Source organism: Brachyhypopomus gauderio, chromosome 1, assembly GCF_052324685.1.
Source record: "Brachyhypopomus gauderio isolate BG-103 chromosome 1, BGAUD_0.2, whole genome shotgun sequence".
In the NCBI taxonomy this organism is placed as follows: domain Eukaryota; kingdom Metazoa; phylum Chordata; class Actinopteri; order Gymnotiformes; family Hypopomidae; genus Brachyhypopomus; species Brachyhypopomus gauderio.
This window is the reverse complement of record NC_135211.1, coordinates 9,508,746-9,528,154: the sequence shown is the minus strand read 5'-3', so window position 1 is coordinate 9,528,154 and position 19,409 is coordinate 9,508,746. Positions and strand designations below refer to the sequence as shown.

Below are 19,409 nucleotides of genomic sequence, written 5' to 3'. Positions count from 1 at the left end.
GTAAGCCTTGGGCTCTACAGGTGAAGATGCTAAATCTTCACCCATGCTAAATGCATAACTACTCTACTAAATGTTAGACCTAGAATCCATGACCTGAGCTCAAGATTATATATCATATATGGGCACATGCTGATGACTCTGATCTTGACATAAAGGAGACATGTACATATTCAAAATTCATATGTACAAAACACTCGTGCTCAACTTCAACTTGAGGCCCTAACATAGCTACATCTTTGTTGCTATTGCCCGAATTGAATATGGGGTTGTGCAGTATTAAATTTTTTACATACAATCATACTTCCTTCCACTATTCTCTGTTTGTATGTTTCAGGTGTGTTCCTGAGCTTTGCTTTACGTTTGGATTTCCTGTTGTAGTCTAGATATCTCTTTAGCTTCTGTCTAGCTTCTGTTCTAGCTTTTTTGTGTGCTGTTAATTCTCTTTCTAGTTTGTATTCGCTTGTTCATGTATTTTCCCATGTATGCCCTCTACTTTTACCTGGTTTGTTGTACTACGTTTGTCTTTCAGTTTTTTTTTTTCTTTAGCACAGTGGTGTGTCTTCATATTATTTTAATGATTAATTTTGTTTCATGTTTTAGTTTGCTTTCTTATTTGGTTTTTGCCTTGTCCATGTTCCTTGTTTCTGTTCATTATGCAACATCGATTCCATAAACCCAGTCCTTGATTGTATGTTGGAAATTTTACCATAGCCCGGTCTTCTTGTGCTTCAAGTGAATTTTGGTTACTTACCGCATTAGTGTAATACACAAAGTGTATTAGTGGATTTGGTTCTTAAGTATAGTCTGAATAATAAAAAAAAAAGTCAACTCTTTGCAACTCTGGATTATTTTATGCCAGAAGCACTAGTGCTACTGGATAAAATATTACCGTAAATCCCAGAGAGGAGTGAATTTATTTAAACCTGAAGCAGATGTAAAACAAATTTTAAAATAGGCCTGCATGTTCTAATTGTCACGTTGACAGCTCCGGACCCTTCACTGTGGGCGTGTCGTTATGTCGTCTGCGTGCCGTTATGTCCATGTATGTAGTTCTGTGGGTGTGGGCTGTGAGCATGTTCGTAGTCGCACCTGTGCCTTGTCTCAAGATCACGAGGGTATGTGTTAATCACGTATTTAATGTGCGTTCGCGCAATGTCTTGTGCTCGTCTTTGTCTAAAGTTTTGTGCCTGCGTGAGTGTCTGTCTATTCGTGCTTACTCTCCGCACGGAGCTTACATGTGTTATTTGTCAATTAAACGTTCTATGTTGCACCAGTCAACACTCATCGTGTCTCCTCCCTCGAGTGTTACAGAAAGATGAGCCCCAGGATGCCAGGCTACACTTCTGCTCGGAAGAAGGGGAAGAAGAGGGCTAAGTGCAGTCACACCTCTTCCCCTGCGCGTCGCCGCAAGGAGCAGGAACCAGAATTGGAGATGCAGCAGGATCCAGTGTGTGCGAGCCTGCTGCGTCAAGCTCAGGCGGCCGACACTGAGTCGGGAGCAGAGTGCTTCCAGCTGGCCGCTGAGCGAATATGGAGCAAAAGGCGCAGCGCTCCGCCTCTGGCATTCCAAGAAGAGGAGTCTAGTGCGCCCATCATTGTGGGTACAGGTGTCTTTGCCCTGACCCCCCCCTGAGTTCGAGTTTGGGGGCGAGGAGGAGAGTCCGCCTTCCTCCGTAGACTCGGAGGAGGAGAGCGAGGGCAAGGCCAGCTGCTCTCCCTCCGTATCAGCGGCTCCCAAGACTAGGGAAGAGGTCAGCCCCCCCCGTCTTCGTTGTGCTCTGCACCAATGGAGCACTACGGTGAGGAAGAAGAGGAAGCCTGCCACACACATTTACTCGGCCCCCACCGAGTATTACGGGGAGGAGGAAGATGCCAGCTACCCTCCGTCCATTTACTCGGAGCCTACCGAGTATTACGGGGAAGAGGAAGACGCAAGCCACCCTCCATCCATTTACTCGGAGCCCACCAAGTATTACAGGGAGGAGGAAGACGAAAGCCACCCTCCACCGTTTACTCTGAGCCCACCGAGTATTACGGGGAGGAGGAAGACGAAAGCCACCCTCCATCCGTTTGCTCAGAGCCGACAGAGTATTACGGGGAGGAGGAAGACACCAGCTACCCTCCGTCCGTTTCCTCTCCCCCCTCCGAGCGTGACAGCGAGGGCTCGGAGGAAGACAGCGCCTCGGTACGCACAGAGGAGACCGTTCTGTCGGAGAAGGGGTGCCGGAGAGGAGAGGAGGTTCCCTATTCCCTCTCGGAGGGAAGCAGTATGCTCTTCTCACCCGTCCCGTCCACGGAGGAGCCCATGTCGCTAGACCGGGGTGACTCTGTGCAGGATGAAGAGATAGAGACGTCAAGGGGCGAGGCGGCACTGTCCCACGGAGCGCGAGCGGGCGCCGGTCCGGTTCGCGGCCCGATGTGGGGGTTCAGGGTGCCCGTAGAGGCACCTCTAAGAGGAGCCGGTAAGTGGCAGAAAGTCAGCCCTCCGGTGGTGCCCAGAAGAGCAGCGAGAACGCCCAGAGCTAAGCAGGAGGGTGCACGCTCGCCTGGGAGGCCAACCAGCGCCGCACACGTGGGGGACTTGGTCCCAAAGACCGGAGGGACTCCGCCTCCTGTCGGTCCTGCGACCCTAGGAGAGTTCGCACTGCTGGCTGCCTTCTGGCAAGCGGCCAGAGCCATGTCGTGGCTGCCTGTACCTGTCTGTTTGTCTGTCCCCGTGTTTCTCCCTAACCCCCTTTTCCCTCTTGTGCCATTCGTGTTCAATGTCCCTGTATGTGTGGTTGTGAACATGCCTGTGTTTAATGTATTTTCCCCTGTCTTCCCAGGGAGGGTGTTCTAGAGCTGTTCGCGGCGGTTCTCGCCGTCGGGGGAGACGGCTCTCGGAGGCTCGTGATCCCGGCGGCTCCGGATCTACCCGTCGGTGTAGGTTCGGGACTTTCCAGCTACGCGGGACGCTCCAGGAGTAGCGAGCCCCTGGTGGCGGGCTCTGTCACGGTGACAGCTCCAAACCCTTCCCTGTGGGCGTGTCGTTATGTCGTCTGCGTGCCGTTATGTCCATGTATGTAGTTCCGTGGGTGTGGGTTGTCTGTGAGCATGTTCATAGTCGCACCTGTGCCTTGTCTTGTCTTGTGCTCGTCTTTGTCTAAAGATTCGTGCCTGCGTGAGTGTCTGTCTATTCGTGCTTACTCTCCGCACGGAGCTTACACGTTATTTGTCAATTAAACGTTCTATGTTGCACCAGTCAACACTCGTCGTGTCACTTCCCTCGAGTGTTACACTAAATACACTGTAACTCTACTATCCATGAAACTGCTCCATTTTATTAGTTGCAACCATGCAACTATGGTGCATATACAATGAGGAAAATAAATATTTGAACACCCTGCGACTTTGCAAGTTCTCCCACTTAGAAATCATGGAGGGCTCTGAAATTTTCTTCTTGAGTACATGTCCACTGTGAGAGACAAAAAAAAAAAACCCGGAAATCACAATTTATGTTTTAATAATTTCTTTGTGTGTTACTGCTGCAAATAATTATTTGAACACCTGTAAAAATCAATGTTAATATCTGGTACAGTATTTCCTGTACATTTCCTGTAGTTTTTCACCAGGTTTCTGGGCTGTCACTGAGAAACACAGAGTTTGAGCTCCCTCCAAAGATGTTCTATAGAGTTTAGGTCTGGAGACTGGCTAGGCCACTCCAGAACCTTGATATGCTTCTTACGGAGCCACTCCTTGGTTATCCTGGCTGTATGATTTGGGTCATTGTCATGTAAGTAAGTAAGTAAAACTGTATTTATATAGCACTTATCTAGATTTTATCACAAAGTGCTTTACAAAGGTAGATAGCAATAAAATACAACACGATCATAATAATACAATAAAATCCTACTTAGGGTAGAAATTAAATAAAATACTCAAAAATACAATACTGAAAACATCGATCAAACACTGTTAAACGCAAGAGAGTAAAAATGTGTTTTTAAACGTTTTTTAAAAATCAGAACCGACTCGGAAAGTCTGACATTAACAGGGAGATTGTTCCACAGTTTTGGGGCATAAACTGCAAAAGCCCGGTCCCCCTTAGATGTTAATTTTGTACGGGGGACAGTTGGCAACCCCTGATCTGAAGACGGCCTGACAAGTAAGCATTAAAATTTTAAAATCTATTCTGTAGCCTACCGGTAACCAGTGTAAGGAAGCCAATATGGGTGTAATATGTTCCGCTTAGTCCTAGTGAGGAGACGGGCAGCTGCATTCTGAACCAGCTGAAGACGAGCCACCTCTCTCTTACTCAAACAAGTAAATAAGGCATTACAGTAATCCAAGCAGGTAGAGACAAAAGAATGAATAATTTTCTCCATTTCAGAAAATGGCAAGAAATTCCTAGCTTTACTGATGTTTCTTAGATGGAAAAAGCAAGTTTGAAGAAGTCTCTTAACGTGTAGTGAGAAACTAAGCTGGGAGTCGAAAATCACACCGAGAACGGGCGTTGCCTTTAAGCCAATACAGTCAAGAGATGACTGTACCTTCTTGCACATTACCTCTGAACCCACTATTAAAACCTCTGTCTTTTCATCATTAAGTTTAAGAAAATTTTGAGACATCCAGATTTTTATAGCTGCCATACAATTGGTAAGATTAGCCAATCTTCCAGTATCATTTCGCTTGACAGATAAATAGATCTGTGTGTCGTCGGCATAAAAATGAAAAGAAACATTAAAACTTCGAATCAGGTTTCCTAAAGGCAGCATGTATAAAGAAAATAAAAGAGGGCCCAAGATAGACCCTTGAGGGACCCCACTGCTAAGGGGTGCAGGATCAGACACCATGTCGCCCACAGACACCACAAATGACCTTTTAGTTAAATAAGAACCAAACCATTTTAATGCTGTCCCGGAAATTCCAGCCCACTGATTTAACATTTCCAATAAAATACCATGATCAATGGTATCAAAGGCTGCACTAATATCCAAAAGAATTAGGAGTGATACCTCACCAGAGTCAGCATGCATTAAGAGGTCATTTAAAACTCTTAAAAGAGCAGTCTCAGTACTATGCTTTGGGCGAAACCCAGACTGAAATTTTTCCAGGATGGCATTATCCTTAAAAAACTGAAGTTTGAATTGAGGCTATCTTCTCTAAAATCTTGGAAATAAAATGTAATTTAGAAATCGGCCTATAAAGCACAAACTGATGAATCAAGGTTTGGTTTCTTAAGAAAAGGTACAACACAAGCTTGTTTAAAAGAATCAGGAAAACAGCCTGAAATAAGAGATGCATTTGTAATCTGCAGTAAACATGGAGCAATAGTTGGCAAAACCTTTTTAAAAAAGTGAGATGGCATAATATCAAAAGGAGAGGAGGCTGGACGAAGGCTGTGCACGATTGAAACTAAAACCTCCAAAGAAATTGGTTCAAATTGATTAAAAAGAACCAAATTAGAAGGAGGAGAAAAGAGCACTGGACTATTGGATGGCAGAACAATACTAGCTTTTAGATCCCTAACCTTATTTACAAAAAAATCTAAAAATTTCCCACAGTCAATATTAGAAGCTGAACTATTAAAACGGGCCCCATTCATCAGTCGGTCAATGGTAGCAAACAAAAATCTGGGATTACGCTTATTATCATCAATTAATTTTTTTAAATAATCTCCTCTTGCGTCTCTAATGCGTGTATTAAAAACAGTTAGTAGGTCTTTTAAATAAAGATAATCAACCTGCAATTTCGATTGCTTCCATCTACGCTCAGCTTGCCTGCGTTTTTTCTTCAGAGCTATAAGTTCCTCATTTAACCAAGGAGAAGAATTAATCATAGATTTAACTCTGGTTCGAATAGGGGCAATCTCATCTAGCACTGTGGTGCACAAATCATTAAAACAGCTGACCAGATCATTCACCTGTTCACAATGAGTCATGGAATTATATGCATCGGAAAAAAAGCTTGTAAAAGTATGCACAGCATCATTATTTAGGAAGCGAGAGCGGATAGTACGCTTAGGTTTTGCAGCAGGAGCCTGAAGCTCTGTATGAAACAGAACACTACTGTGGTCTGACATTACAAAGTCCACGCATACAGAGTACACAGGCAGATCCAAAGTCAACACCAGATCTAACGTGTGGCCTTTAGCGTGGGTGGGGCCCACAATATGCTGGCGAAAATTAAAGGATTCTGTAAGGCTTAAAAATTGAGAGGCAAGCACATTAGCATCATCGTCAACATGTATATTAAAATCACCAACAATTAGAACCCAATCAAACTTAATAACAATCTCTGACAGTAAGTCAGCTAACTCATGTAAGAGTGCACTGTTTGCTTTAGGAGGGCGGTAAACAATAACACACAACACTGGGTCTGCACACAACTTTAAATGCTAGGATTTCAAAACTCGAATATTGTCCAAAACTGACCAACGAGCATTTTATGCTGTCTCTGTACACTGCAGCTACACCGCCTCCCCGACCACCGCTCCTCGGCAGGCTTAAATACCGGTAATCCTGAGGATATAGTTCAATAAGCTAGATATTTTCTCCTGCTTTAAGCCAAGTTTAAAATAAAATATCCAGTTTTTGTGAAAGTATAAAATCATTTATAAGAAATTTTTTATTTGATAAAGACCTTGTATTTAATAAAGCCAATTTACAAAGTCTCTTATCGTTTTTTTGAGAGCGAGGAATGATGTGCAGATTCGCAGGGTTTACACCCCTACGTTTAGCAGCAAGTTTCGCTGGTGTAAAGTGTTTGGAATGCGCACATCCGTATGCACCGGTCCAGCAATCTGCGGCTTCACCTGCTGGGTAAACAACCCGAAGCCATACATACTGGTCATCCCATGAGCGCGGGGCGATGTGGTAGCCTTCAAGGTCATCTGCCTCTACCGAGATTGCAGGATCATCCAGCAGCCGCCGCTTCAGCCGCACGAGAACACCAGCTCTCCTACCACGCTTCCTTTTTCGCCGACGCCGGCAGCCAGCTAATCCTCCGGGGAAGTCACAGTTTACTGGAAGCTCCGGTAGTACCAGTGAGCGACGAATGTGCTCAAACTCAGCTCCCAAATTAAACTTGGGGTCAGGTATAACAAAGGATTGAATGTGCAGTAATGTTTCTTTATCATAGACATATACAGCATGTATTTGAGTAAGTAACGATAAAAGTAAAACAGTTATAAACAACACAGGTAAAAACACGCCCAATGGCGCCATCTTGTTGGACCTGAACATGTGCATGTTGAAATACCCAGCCACAACCCATCTTCAATGCTCTAAGTGAGGGAAGGAGGTTGATATAAGGAGGAGGTTATATAACTATATGACCCTTGACAAAGTGTTTCAGGTCTGCACGCATGCAAATTTTCCTCCGTTGTCACCACTGGCGAAATCTGACTTGTTAGAGTCCTTCTAGCATTCATTACAGCATTTTACACTGAGCAGTTGTACACAATTTATGCTGCACTCCAGGGTCACATGTCTTATTTTGATATAGAGAAGCTCAGGGAAGAACAGACCTATAGGCAGGCATATGAAGGATCTGTCTGAAACATCCTGCTTCTCACTTGTTTCTCATGTGTTATGAATTAATTTTATGATTTTTTTTTCTTTCTTCATGTGTCTTCTATTAATTTGTGAAAAGAAACTCCACTAACAAAAAAATGTTTGTAAGCTTGTTTACTTAGCCATTGCAGGACATGGGTACAATCTATAAACAACATGTATTCTGCAGTAGCCAAAAGGCAGGTGGAGAGGACGTCTGTATCCTGTACCCCTGGAGGGGAATGATCTGTCCTCTCCATCTCTTATACACACAGCCTGTCAATGTGAACTTGCCCTCAGTCCCCTGCAGAATATCACTAATAGTCCTGTGTGATGTTTTGGCAGTCTGTTTAACTGCACCAGATAAGAGCGGACACAGACACCTACACACAAACATTCACACACAACCAACACCTGCTGAGCAGACAGATGTGATAAATACTTCATGCTCCTCACACCTGTGAGAGCACACCTACTTCCTGGTGCATAACTCAAGGAGAAGTAATGAAGCCAGAAAGGCCTTCTAAATCTTTACAACAGGGTGATTAGGGAGAACGCTTAAGAAGGAAAGCCACATACACTAAACTCCACAAAGCTCCAGGGAACTACAGTCTGGTACCTGCTAGCCTGGAGCCTTGCAGACTGAAGTACAATTAGACAGAAGGACACCTTATCCAACAACTTCCTGTTAACACAATTTCTAACTTGGCTTACCCAGCTTATGCCAGACAGTTTTATAATAGGAACTATCTTGACCTGAAAGGAGCTCTACTGCACCTTCCCAAAATGTGTGATCATCTTCGTCTCCTTCCTGATCTGCTCTCGATCAGTCCTATGTAGGGGTGCACAATATGACTATATAAAATCGTGAATTGCAATAACGAGTGGAGAATCGCAGGCGATCTAGCAAATTAGAGAAATCGTATAGATCGCTTTTGCCAATCAGCGCAATTACTTTTTTTTAAGCCGATTCCCGCCGATGCGGCCGACGTAGGGCGTAGGACTGACCAATCACAGCGAACTGTGCGTCTTCCACGCCTCCATGTTTTGTGGCATCCCAAGTAATATGCCGAAAGTGAAACAATGTGGGCAGCGGGGGCAGCCATCTCACAAGTGACCATAGCGCGCGACTCCGCCACACCTCGCGCGATCAATATGTGGTAGTATAAAGAAGGAACATTTACTTGACGAATTTTAATGTTGCTTTGTGTTTCAGGTTTGAAAAGTGCTGGAATTTAGGCTACGTAGCCTACTTGAAAATGCTTGAAATTGTAACTACTTCCTTTCACAACAAATAGCTGTCTGACTGAACAGTTCTCTTGTATTACATTAACAAATACGAGCCTCTTGTAATTCCAGGACGAAACACAAGAAAACGTGAAGACGTTAAGATTGGGCGTTTTGAAAATAAACAACCATTAAAGAATGTAATAAAGCGAATTATATTGAATCATTTCGACTATATGTATAAATATTTAACTTTAAGTTTAACGTGCTGGGAAATATTTAGGGCAATAGTGCACTTTAACAGTGTAACGTACTGCATGACGCAGAGCAAGGAAGCGGACACAAACGCTGAGAAGAGCGAGATTTATTGAATGAAATTCCAATGGCAGAGTCGTAATACGGGGCAGGGGTCATAACAGGTAGGCAGTCCGAACATGAAATATAAATGGGCATGGTGGCACAAAACAAAACAAGACAGGGGAAACAAAGACTAGGCTGAACGTACTTACGACGAAGACAAAACAGAAACAGTTAAATCCACTAGAGCACGAACGAGGCAAGAGAAAAACAGGTAAGTAGCACAAAATAACCGATACAGACATGGGAGACACGGGGACTATAAATACATTGAACTAGACTAGAAACAGGTGAAGAGAATAACGACATGGGCGTGGCGGACGTGGGGAAACCATAGAAACAGACAACAAGGCGGGCTCAAGGAGCAGGGAACAACAGACACGAGAAACAGGGAAACCGGAGTGACAGCTAGGAGAGGGGGGCGTAGCCCTACGTGACAAACAGTGTCACGTGTGTTGTTTACATTTTTTGTTTACAATGTTTGCACATGGAAAATTGCAATATCATATCATTCATTTAAATCTGCTTAAAAAGAAAGCTTTGTAGCCCCAAATTTTTTTGGATGGAAGATCGTGATCAAAAATCGAAATCGTGATTTTATGAAAAAAAATCGTGATACATTTTTTCCCCATATCACCCACCCCTAGTCCTATGTATCTCATCTGGCTTTGGGAACCAGCCAGGCACCCTGGAACCCAGGACTTTTAACCAGATGTGTTCGTGCTTTAGTCAAGGTAAACAGGACATAGCAGGGAGCCAGCAGGGTGAGAAAAACAGCATAAAATGGTTGTGAATACTTCACCTGAAGAGATGGTCTAATATATATATATATATATATATATATATATATATATATATATCTTGTATAAATAAACTTCGTCCTGGGAATTCGCCAACCTCATAATCTCATTTGCCGTTTCTAGTAAAATGTCAGCCATGTTGCTGTGTGCTGCCCTCTCTGGATTTCACGGGAGGTTATGTAGTTGTAGCTCCGCCTACTGTTAATTTACATGTATTTGCATGCTGGTGAAGTTGAAAACGAAAAAGAAAAGTGGAAAATGAAAAAGAAAAGTGGAAAATGAAAAAGACAACCACCAGCAGGTAGCGCCAATCCTCCTTTTTTATTTTAATTTTATTTTTGTCACGTATAACCTGTGCTCGAGTGAAACATTAAATTGCAAATTAAGTGATTTCATTTTATTTTTAATTTTGTAATAATATTATTTTCACACATCATGTCATAATATTTTCACACATGTATGGAAAAAGAAATGGCAAAACGGTATTTTCATTTTCATTTTAGTGTTTTCATTTCAGTTTTAATATTGGCAGGATCTACCTTCCATAAAAAAACAAGCACAAAATGAATGTCAAAACAGACATAGGTGCTCAAATCAATGCAATACCTACAAAAACATTCCACCAGGTGTATACAAGTGCAGTCTTTAGTTTACCGTCCAATAGACTCTCAGGTTACCATCGGCATTATCTTGAAGGGTTCATGTAACTGACGGGCAATGAATTCAGTGATGCAGTCCTTTGACATTGCTTCCACAAATTCTCCACAAACTCATACAAACCACACACACTCAAATGACAAACTCTAAATTTATATTACACATCAAATGTTTTTTGGGCAGTTATGTTCTGTCAATTCTCCCTGTGTTTTTCATTAGAACAAACACATTTTATTTGGTGTTACTTAAAAGGGGTGTGGTGACGCAACAATTAATTTTTAATAGATCAAATGTTGCGAATGCACTCGACAGCAAAATTCTTAATCTTCACTTGACAGCTATAATAAACTTTGTTTTTACCTTTTAAGTGTGGGTTAAGTGTGGGTTACCAACATACCCTTAGGGTCAAGTTCTTTGCAGTTTAGTTAAGTGGCTGAATTTGATATTTGACTAGCTAGCTAGCTAACTTTAAATCCCCCCACGTTAGCAAACTATACTAGCTAGTTTAGCAAATTGGACAATATGGAGTTGAAGTCCTTCACATTAAAGTTCATCAAACAAAAGTCCTTTCACTTTTTAACCTCTTTGACAATTTGCGCCCCCTAGTGATCCCGTCGCCGGGCAAAATCTGTTTATCCACACAAAATAATTAATATCGCCAAAAATTCTTAAAACGCAAACACAACACACTGATTGTATTTTTTTAACTAGTATAACATCCTGCATACCGATTTTCAGCCATCTACAAGCAACTGTTCAAGAAATCCCCTTCTGGACACACCGTGTTTGCAACATGTGGTTTACACGTGCAACTTGACTCGCCATTTAAATTGTCCTTTTAAAAAGTATACGAAGTAAGATGACTTCATGTTTTGTCACCTAAAAATCGTGTACTAATAAGGCTTAATTTAAAACCTTAACATCGTATATCCGTTGTGGATAAATACCTTAAAAAGCTTGCTCACCTCACTGCAAAATTTTGCGTAATCCACTTCCTGAATGAGACGCTCCGACAAATCTGCCCCCTAAGCATCACCGAAGCGTTTTGAAAGTTGATTTGTCCTCTTATTACAAAGCTGAAGGGGTTCTGCTTTGATTTGAGTGTTTTTTATTGGTCAGAAGGGGGGTAGTGACTTTGAATGACAGATTTTACAACCTCTCCCCCGGCGAGGTGCGAAGTGGGGGTGTGAACCTATAAGCCCACAGAGACAAGCTGGAGCCTTAGAAGTGATTTAAAGCTGTTCTAACCAATAGTTTACTTCCTTCTGAAGCTAACCAGCCCTCATTTGCCATGATTGGTCAATTATATTTTTACTAACCCTAGCCCACGGAAAGTCGCCGTTCATTGCCAATGTCGGTCCGCTAGCATAGCAACATAAGCTAACCTTTGCACCCCAGAACACACTGTTCGGCGAAACTGAAGCAGCCGTGGAATATTTTGTTCGTTTTTATTCCGATTGCGGATACTTTCGAACATAAAAGGATTACTTTGTATAGAATATGAGCAATTTTCGGAATTTTCGCCAACCCGGAAGTGAGACGGTACACCCGCATGTTAGCTTGGTTGGCTAAGGGTGTGTATCGGGTAGGGTTGCAACGGTATGAGATTTTCACGGTATGATAACCGTCTCAGAAAATACCGCGGTATCACGGTTATCATGGTATCACAGTTAGTTTGTATATTATTAAAAGATACACCCTTAAAGAAATTACAAGTTTTTTTTGTTCAATTAACTATTTATTGTAGAAACCTGCAACTATTGTATACAAAATGTCTCCTTTAAAAAAATATGCTGTAAACATGTTTATATAAATACTGCAAAATTAGAGAAACCTAAATCATGGATTTCAGTACAATTATTTAAGTTTAAATTATTTAGTATCTGATAAACTCAGCCTGGGTCAGTGATCAACAACTGTTGTAAACGTCCGTTGTACTGCCAAGTTAGAATATAACCAGATACTGCAGAAAGAGATGATTTATTTCTGACATCATCACAATAGAGATTTTTATTTTAAGGCTTTCACCCCGAGTCTGGTTTTAACATATGAAAAACAGGCACGTTAGAGTTTGAAAATGAACGCATGTAAATTAATGGTGTCTTTCACGTCCAGTGAAAGCAAGGACCATAAAAAGCTAGATTTATACTTTCATAGTGACCGTAGCGCGCGACTCCGCACAGTTCTTTTGTATAACGTTAACAAATACGAGCCTCTTGTAATTCCAGGACGAAACGAGAGAACGTGAAGACGTTAAGATTGGGCGTTTTGAAAATAAACAACCATTAAATAATGTGACGAAAAAGTGAATTATTTCGAGTATATGTATAAATATTTAACTTTATTAAGTTTAAGGTGCTGGGAAATATTGAAACGGACCTTTAAATGACGTACAAGTGCTTTAATTCCACCTTATAAAGGTGTATGAACCCTGCAAATATGACTTTGTTCATTGCGCTGAGGCGCGGCGCGAGCAAAGTTACAAAATTCGAGAGGTGCACGACCTCGCTAATCGACAGCGCGTGAGACCCTCGCGCACGGGCGGAGCCACCGCGATTACGTCATTTTCGCCGCTGACATTAGTTTAGCTTTTTTTTGTTAAAAAATGTGTTAAGTCTGATACACTTTCTGCCATTCTCACCGCTGTGCTGAGTAGCTGAACCGGAGTGGAGTTGCGCATGCGCGGGTCAGTTTCTCCGCTGGCTTGCTTTTTACCGGTAATAAGCAAACGCACACGGTATGATAACCGTGCATTTTAATACCGTGGTATACCGTGAAACCGGTTACCGCTGCAACCCTAGTATCGGGTGTGGCATATTTGAACAGGGTGTGGTGAACTTGACATTCCTTGGAACAACTTTGCAATGCTTGCATGGATTTGCTTCATTTTTTCTGCATTATTAGAAAAGACCATAGCGGAATATATTGCAAATTTATAGACCGTATTGAATAACTATGTGAATATACATGCTTGTGATGCTCAAGTTCAAGTGTGCATTTCTGACATTCCTGGCATATTTGCATGTGCGATAGAGGTTCAAAATTAAAACAAACCAAGGAATATGATATTGAAGTGTATCAATATATTCCCCCAACTGTCTACTTCAGTTTGAGCCATGAATGATCATTTTCATATATGTACAACTTGAGATATCTAGTTTTATAGTGGACTATGTCGGGCATCTGAGGAATTTTAAAAATGGCCGCTGGAATGTAGCTGCACAAAGGGGTTAAAACTTTTATATCTTTTTATATTTGACTCTGTTAGCCAATACCTTTATTCACTTCTACATTTTTTAAGTGAAACAATATCTGTTGTTCAGCAGTAGCCGGCTAGCTTAGTTCTAACAGACCCTCTGGCTTAGTTAGTGCAACTACATGTATTAGTGATCGGGGGTTGGGGCGGATATACTGTCCAACCTAGTTTCTAATGAACATGCTCTGGCTCCAATTTTCATCAGCGCAAGCGCATCCAAGATGGCAGCTCCTATAATTACCATCTTGGTGGCTTCAAAAATTTACAGTTGGAGTCAATGGCGATGTACCATCTATGGTTCCTACGGATTTTACTTCAGTTAGATATCCTCCACAATACACTGTCCCAAAAATAAGGAAACACATATAAAGTGAACATATTCTATGAAGAAATGTTGCTTGTGCTAATATTCAGCCATATGTGTTTTGGTGAAAGTTTATCTGGAATGCAAGAAACGGGAAGTCTCAACACTCATTTCATTTTGTATGGACGATTCCTGACTTCAACAGCGAGTTAGATACTGGAGACTACAGGTATAATGCCAGCTGAGTGTCTGTTGACCTCTGTGACCTGCATAAGGCCCTTTAAACACTGGATTTGGGAGATGCAAATTTTTGAGGCTTATTTTCAGCATCAGCACAAGATGAGCTCCAAAGGCACACAGACAAATCATACAAAGGGGCTCCAGGGCGTTTTTGCCATTGTGGACAATATCCTTATCTATGGTCGCAGCAAAGAAGAACGTGATGCCAAACTGTGATCTGCAATTGGTAGATCCCAAGAAAAGGGAAATTAAATTGAACCCAAATAAAAGTGTAATTCACATACCAGATGTGGACGAAACCAAAAAGGCATCATGGACATATCCTTAGAAAAAAAAAGAGCTTCCTTACAACAAAGCCAAGCTTGAAACCATGATAGGGATGGTCACCCATCTTTCCACATTCGCCCACAGACTGCATGAAGCTTTCTAGAATGGTCTAGATGCAGATTTGATTAATTTGCGAGTAATATAATTAATTTACTCAACAGTGGCAAGAGGTGCCAAAATAGCATTATTACCATTTTTATGGGGAACTATTATTTGCCAATGGAAAGAATTTTTCATTTTCTTTGAGTTTGTATTTTAAACGTTAACTGATAGGCTACATTTGCGCCCAGCCACATGTACATGTTTGCCTATCAAAAAAGCATGCATGCTCATGAGAAATCGACCAACAAAATGACTCAAAGTAGCGTAGCTGAGCCTTTAGCAATAAGCTTTATTGCTTAACTTTTTTATTTTTTCACACAACAGAAAGACAGGGTTACCACACCTTGGTTAACATCAAATTCAAGGCCCTTTCAATGACTTTCCAGAACCAATTTCCTCAAATTCAAGGACTGCACCTGGCACCATTTACCTACTGTTACCCCTGAATATGCTACACATACGTTAACTACATACAGGAAACACTAGCTTTCGGTGCTGAACAAACAGGAGAATGACCAAACTTTTGCAAAGTAAAAGTCAGCATAGGCCCTGTAGATATCAATATAATTTTAAATTAACTTGTGCAAAATAATGATACGTTGACAGTAGACAAATAATAATAACAACAATACACATATGCATATACAGGGTTCTTGCAGGTTTCAGTAAGTTAAATTTAAGACTTTTTTAAGACCTTTTAAGACCATTCTCAGTGAAATTTAAGACCAACACAACATATTACCACAAACAATCCAATGATCCCAGAAACTCTTAAAACATTTTATTTTGATTAATTTAGTTACAGGATTACATTAATTCAATATTAAAACAGATAATCAAAATAGTAACATTCTCAACCCAAGCAACCTTACCAACACAACACTAGCATATCTACATACAACCTCACCCTACATATCTCTGACTTCTTCCTTTTCAGTACCAATCTCAGGGCATTTGACTTGGAAAGGAGCTGAGCCATCTTGGATCCAGCCTTGCCCTCAGCTTCTTCTGCAAGAGAATTTGCCACTCTAGCAAGACAAGTGGACACGTCTTCCAAGCTTTTCTTCCTTTTCTTAAGGTACTCTAAAGACTGCTCAGTCAGCTCTCTTTTCTGGCTCTGGGATTCCTTTTCTTTCCTGATTCATTCCTGATCCAGAAAGAGTCAGTATTTTGACCGTGCTGCACCCACAGATGCTAAGAGTTCCTTGGTGAGGGGAACCTGTGACCCCTCCATGCATTGTGACAGTCACATATGAGTCTGTGTGTGCCAGTTGTGTCCTCTTGCATGTTTTCTGCCTCCACCTCCTTGTTGGAAAATAAGAAATAAAAAGAGAGACGTACACCATCAAATTAAATAATCATACACACATTATACATTTAACAACATGTAGACTCAGCCTATCTTCAAGTATGTCTAAGGCATGGTTTGACCAAAATCCTCACACCCTGCAGCTGATAAAATTTATTAAATGTTACATTTTGGTTAAATTACTGAAATAAATGAAATTATAAAATTAACTAATTAAATAAAGGCTCAGAATTTTCGTTCCCCAGGCCATCCGTATCTTAAAACACACAAAACTTTTTTAACCCCCTACCTTCTTTTCTATTTATTATCCCGATGAAACCAACTTACTTTGTCTAGCCATGCTGAATATGAATTTGAATGTTAACATTGAAAACGTTGGGACACACTACCTGTTTTTACCCTATGTATATATGCCCACTAAAAGGCAATACATCAGTACAATGTAAATAAAACCATGTGCAATCCATGAAACAGAGCATGGGACAGTGGAACATGTTTCAAAACATGACATAACCCATCTACAGGGCATAGTTGTTTTTTTTTTTTTACATTTTACATGATTTAACACAGTAAATATATTTTTATTTCCTCTAGCTGGGATTTAGCATGCATTGAAACATTTCTCTAACTCAATGCCATGGACAGTACATGGTTCTGAGATGTTTTTGTATTGTAGCCTAATTGTATAAAATGGTTAACACATTGAAAAGAAGACTGTGGAGCATAAGTAAGGATCACTTACTTTGATAAGTTTTGGTAGGTCCTGCGCTGTTTCATGGCCCATGAAATGAGAGCCCATGTACCTCGATTGCACATATCCATTGCTCCAGAACCGAACATGAAGATCCAGCTGTTTGGATTTTGTGGTTGAATTAAAGCTTTCATCGAACATTAACACATACGGCCCGGTAAGAGCGTATCAACTCTCTCTTGATGAAGTCTGCCAAGCCAAATCTAGCTATATATGCGATTTGTTTAGTCCACACGAAAACTTTTTCGCGATATTCGAACCAGGGAACATTGCCGTCACTCTATCCAAATGTAGCCCGAATATCATTAGCCGAAGCACTAGTGATACTGCGGTGGAGTCCGGCGGGACCCGGCACTGACGATAGCGAAGACGGCGGGGATGAGGCACAAAATTGCGTGAAGGCTTTTCGTGACAAGGGCCGTTTCCTGCCTGCGGTTATTATGGGTTTTGTAGTTTAATTAATTAACACGTACCAACACCTGTAGCCCCGCACAAACACAGACAACACAGAACTGACTTCCGGACGTTTCGATTAAACTACACTTTTCTAAAATTAACTAAAGGTAAAATTTTAAGACCTGACTAAATTAAATTTAAGACCTTGGATGAAAATCTGGCTGTTTTTTAAGTCTTTTAAGGCCTTAAATTTAAAGTTTTGAATTTCAGACATTTTAAGACTTTTTAAGACCCCGCGGGAACCCTGATATACACATACAGTACATACATAAAACAGAGGAGCAAAGCCATATAATGAGATTAGAACTATAGATTTCTAGAGAAATCTGGTGAGATGATTCTAGCATTAATCTACTTAATGAAGAATAATATGAATTTAATTCATTCATAAAGAGAAAAGAAGGATTTTAACCACTACACTTACTGTAGCGAATGTGGTATTTTGCTAAAAGTACGACTACATTTATGGCATCAGAGAAATCCGAACTTAAGTTTTCCGCATAAAGTAAAATGGAATCAAAAGAAAGAAATGTTAAGTTTGAGATTAATCGAGTTTCTAGTGTCCATGCAAAAACTTTGTGAATGTTGACATGAAAAAACAAATGCTCCTTGAATTCATCTTCTGACTTACAAAAAGGTACATGAATCCACATACACTACCGTTCAAAAGTTTGGGGTCACTTAGAAATGTTCTTATTTTTTAAAGAAAAGCAGTTTTTTTTTTATTTAGCTAACATTAAATGCATCAAAAATACACTCTAGACATTATTAATGTGGTAAATGACTATTCTAGCTGTAAACATCTGGTTTTTAATGCAATATCTACATAGATGTATGGAGACCCATTTCCAACAACCATCACTCCAGTGTTCTAATGGTACATTGTGTTTGCTAATTCTGTAAGGAGGCTATTGGATATTTAGAAAACCCTTGAAAACCCTTGTGCAAGTAGGTTAGCACAGCTGAAAACAGTTTTGCTGATTAGAGAAGCTATAAAACTGACCTTCCTTTGAGCTAGTTGAGAATCTGGAGCATTACAATTGTTGTTTCGATTAAACTCACAAAATGGCCAGAAAAAAACAACTTTCAATTGAAACTCGACAGTCTATTCTTGTTCTGAGAAATGAAGTCTATTCCATGCGAGACATTGCCAAGAAACTGAAGATTTCCTACAATGGTGTGTACTACTCACTTCAGAGGAGAGCACAGACAGGCTCTAACCAGAGTAGAAGGAGAAGTGGAAGGCCCCGCTGCACAACTGAGCAAGAAGACAAGTACATTAGAGTCTCCAGTTTGAGAAATCGACGCCTCACAGGTCCTCAACTGGCAGCTTCATTAAATAGTACTCGCAAAACGCCAGTGTCAATGTCTACAGTGAAGAGGCGACTCCGGGATGCTGGCCTTCAGGGCAGAGTGGCAAAGAAAAAGCCATATCTGGCTAATAAAAGAAAAAGATTAATATGGGCAAAAGAACACAGACATTGGACAGAGGAAGATTGGAAAAAAGTGTTATGGACAGATGAATCAAAGTTTGAGGTGTTTGGATCACACAGACGAACATTTGTGAGACGCAGAGCAACTGAAAAGATGCTGGAAGAGTGCCTGACACCATCTGTCAAACATGGTGGAGGTAATGTGATGGTCGGGGGTGCTGGTAAAGTGGGAGATTTGAACAAGGTAAAAGGGATTTTGAATAAGGAAGGCTATCACTCCATTTTGCAACACCATGCCATACCCTGTGGACAGCGCTTGATTGGAGCCAATTTCATCCTGCAACAGGACAATGACCCAAAGCACACCTCCAAATTATGCACAAACTATTTAAAGAAGAAGCAGGCAGCTGGTGTTTTATCGGTAATGGAGTGGCCAGCGCAGTCACCAGATCTCAACCCCATTGAGCTGTTGTGGGAGCAGCTTGACCGTATGGTACGAAAAAAGTGTCCATCAACCCAATCAAACTTGTGGGAGCGGCTTCTGGAAGCATGGGGTGAAATTTCTCCAGATTACCTCAGCAAATTAACAGCTAGAATGCCAAAGGTCTGCAATGCTGTAATTGCTGCTAAGGGAGCATTCTTTGACGAAAGCAAAGTT

General features: G+C 41.2%; 1 protein-coding gene and 1 long non-coding RNA gene across 9 annotated transcripts in view; both read right to left on the bottom strand.

Annotated features, from left to right (window-relative positions):
- Window positions 1-19,409, bottom strand: part of kcnab2a (potassium voltage-gated channel subfamily A regulatory beta subunit 2a) — a 137,015-nt gene that overhangs the window by 95,540 nt on the left and 22,066 nt on the right. The gene's annotated exons all lie outside the window — the stretch shown is intronic.
- LOC143486880 (uncharacterized) lies at window positions 15,562-17,870 on the bottom strand. Its single transcript, XR_013123798.1, has 2 exons — window positions 16,854-17,870; window positions 15,562-16,107 (listed from the first exon to the last, which is right to left on the bottom strand). It is a non-coding gene; the product is annotated as an uncharacterized LOC143486880 (long non-coding RNA).